Raw genomic sequence first — 3959 nt, forward strand, 5'->3', positions numbered from 1 at the left:
ACGTGACAGACCACTGACCACACTTTTTTTTTAAATCTGACATTTTATCTATCATTATAAATTATTATGCCAATTAATAATTTGATGTATATCATATTAACTCATTTGTATTATAGCGACACTAATTTATTAAACTATATATTAAATTAATTTTTATTTGTGCAGGTTTAAGCTTTCAAGTGGTCACGGCTTTAGAAAATTTGCAATAACCAGGTTCTATTGTTCTATACTTTAAATTTTATTTTTAGTTAAATTATCATTTTTAATTATAAATTGTGTTTTATTTATCTATAAATCTTTTCTCATTATAAATGTCTACTAGAAAATATTTATCCAAATATGAAAAACTTCTTAAAAAAAGAAAAATTGAAAAACAAATTGAATCTCAAAAAGGATCTATGACTAGTATTAAAAAAAACACAATAGAAAGTTTGGGTGAAAATATTACAAATGAACAAGAAACTTATCAAAAAGAGTTGGAAGATGATGAAATTATACAACAAAAAGAGAATAATGAAAATAGTCATAATAATGTTGAAACATCTGATGTAACAATAATTGATAATGAAAAAAAAAACAATTTAGAAGAAAATGAAAAAATGACTAACCTACTTACTAATAATATCTATGATCCAAGTCAATGGGAAAATATTGATACAAAATTAAGAGATTTATTAGTAGAAAAGGGTCCAATTAGGGAGAATGATCTAAAATTTCCTTTAGATAAAGAAAAATAGATTTTAAATAAAAAAATTCAATATATAAATATATTTTATAAAAAGGCCCCATTTAAATTTTTCGCCTAAGGTCCCAAAACTTGTTGAGCCGGCCCTGCCTTCACCTCCGCTTCCATCGCTCCGGAAAGACCAATTCCTTTCTTGCTCAAAGCAGCAATGACCAAGCCAGCACAGTCACGGATGATCACGCCAAAACCCACCTCCTTGCTCCTGGTGAAGACCGCCGCATCGCAATTTGTTAGGAACAGAGGGCTTGGATAGTTGAACTTATGCCTCCAAGGACAGAGAAGATGTGAGAACAGAGAATTAGAGAAGAGATAAGAACAGAGAATTAGAGAGAGAGAGAGAGAAAACATAGAATTGAAGAACTGTGAATTTGGAAATGAATTCTCATACATGCTTCCTCCTTTCCAGGATTCTAATACTCTCTCAAGCCTCACTCCCTAACTGCCTAACGGCCAAGCCAGCTGTTAACCAGCTGCCAATATGCCAACAACTAACCATTTATTTAACTAACTCTTATTTGGTAACATTACTAGTGGCAGCACCATCATCAGCTGCTCCTGCATGCTTCATCAGCTGCTCCTGCATGCCTCATCAGCAACTTGTACACGCCCCACACCAGCACCCTATATGCAGCATCACACGCCCCCCTCATGCAGCAACATACACATAACTAGTGCAGCAACATACACATAGCAACATCACCACACACCTCACACCTCTCCTACTTAGTAACATACTAACACATACTAACATATTCTAACACAATTCACCTTGTATTGGCCATGTTTCGGAGCTATCCATCGCACCACCTCCCGAGTCTGAGCTTCCTACCTACTCCGTACCTCATTTGCCATTTGGAACTCCTCCAGTATATAATGCGAGCACTTTATCACAGCCTCACCAGTTTTTCGTTTCCCACCGTGCTTCACTTCATTTCTATTCCTCCAAATCCCCCAACATATCATTATGACCCTTTCCATAATATCCGGGTAGACATCCTTCCACTTCAGCAACTGACCCATGACATCAATAAACTCCCATGACTGTGAAATGGTAAAAGGAAGGACAAGCTTGCTGTGAGACCATATTGCCTGCGCCTGTTTACAAAACCAGAAGAGATGGGTCGCCGATTTAGTCGTATCACCACACTCACATATTCCCTCTTGAGTGACCTTCCTTCTCCATAAATTTTCCTTTGTGGCCAGAATGTTCCAACATGCCTTCTATGTGAAGTGCTTCACCTTGTTTGGTACCTTCATGCTCCATATACCTCTCCAAATTTTCCGAGCTAGAGACTGATCCAAGCTTGTTGCTTGGCCACCTCCTTCCTGTGTTGTTTGAGCTAGATGGTAAGCACTATGCACCGAGAACTTACCATTTCTTGAATCCGTCCAAATGAGTCTATCCCGTGCTCCATGTGCACTCAGAGGTACACTAAGTATGGCCTCCACATCTTGGGGAATGAAACACTGTTTAATGAGGTCGACTTTCCACTCTTTGGTCGCACTATTAATAAGAGCAGACACTTTCGGTCCACATGGAAGATCATACTTTGGGGAGATGACCATGTATGTGTACGGGCTGGGGATCCACTTGTCTCGCCAGATATTTATTTTCTCTCCATCCCCCACCTGCCACCTCACTCCCTTTTTTTTATCAAGTTCTCCGTAGCCATTATGCTTCTCCACCCGTAAGATGCTTATTTGCCCATTTTTGCATCGATAAAATCACATCTCGGAAAGTACTTTGCCTTATAGACTCTGTAGAAGAGAGAGGAAGAATTGGTCTGTAGTCGCCAACCCTGCTTCGCTAACAAAGCAAGGTTGAATTTCTCCAGGTCCTTAAATCCCATACCACCTTGATCTTTCGGGAGGCACATCTTCTCCCAACTCATCCACACCATTCTCCTTTCATCTTTCTTTTGACCCCACCAAAAATGCCGCACCATCCCTGTAAGCTCCTGACACAAAGCTTTAGGTAGCAGGAAGCAGCTCATGGTGTACGACGGCACAACTTGCGCTACCGCTTTAATTAAAACCTCCTTCCCGGCATTAGAGAGTAACTTCTCCTTCCACCCAGCCAGCTTGTTGGCAACCCGTTCCTTCAGCTGAGCAAAAGAGTTCGTTTTTGATCTACCCACTACGGAAGGAAGACTTAAACAAGACTCGTGAGGCTTAATAAGCTGGGCTCCAAACATGGTTTTGATTACCTCTTTTGTGGCATTTTCAATGTTCCGGCTGAAAAAGAGGGAGGTTTTACTCCGGTTTAATTTTTGACTCAAAGAGGCTTCATAAACTTGTAGGATTCTTTGGATTTCCTGACATTCCTTAATAGTGGTCCGGCTGAAAATCAAGCTGTCATCAGTGAAGAACAAGTGTGACACTTTTGGACCCCTTACTGATGCCGCCAGCCCTTTCAAGGCTCTATTTTGGATTGCCCTATGGATTAAAACCGACAATCCCTCTGCCACTAGGATGAAAAGATAAGGCGACAGAGGGTCGCCTTGACGCAGCCCCCTAGTTGGCGTAATTGCACCACATGGAACCCCATTCACTCGAATAGTATAGGTGATCGGCGTCACACGCCTCATGATTAGCTGAATCCACCGCTCATGAAATCCAAGTTTCTGCATGATTAATTGGAGACATTCCCACTCCACTCGGTCATAAGCTTTGCTCATATCCAGCTTCAATGCCATCTCCCCATGCTTTCCTTTCCTCTTCCTATGAATATGATTCATTATCTCATGGGCCACTAAAACGTTGTCAGTGATAAGCCTTTCAGAGACAAAAGCACTTTGTGTTTCCCCAACAACCTCTCTGAGCACCCCTTTTAGCCTGTTTGCAATCGTTTTTGAGGCAAGCTTGTAAGCAACATTGCATAAGCTAATCGGTCTATAATCTGTAACTATCATAGGGTTCTTCGTTTTCGGAATTAGCACCATATGGGTTTCATGGAATTTTGGCGGAGCAACTCCGTTGTTAAGAATTCTAAAACGTTGTCCTGCATGTTGTTAAAACCTAACCACTTGTTATCCATTCTATACCCTCGTTCTCTACGGTGAGCTAGTTAGCAAGGGAAAAAACAAATTTGGAAACCTGCCAAGCAAGGTAACATACCATAAAGGCCATGTAGAATTCATATTAAGAGACCAAATATTAACTATTAAAACTCAAGAATAACCATTTATAATGCTAGTTTTTTTTTTTTTTTTTT

This window comes from Quercus lobata, chromosome 10 (assembly GCF_001633185.2).
Source record: "Quercus lobata isolate SW786 chromosome 10, ValleyOak3.0 Primary Assembly, whole genome shotgun sequence".
NCBI lineage: Eukaryota > Viridiplantae > Streptophyta > Magnoliopsida > Fagales > Fagaceae > Quercus > Quercus lobata.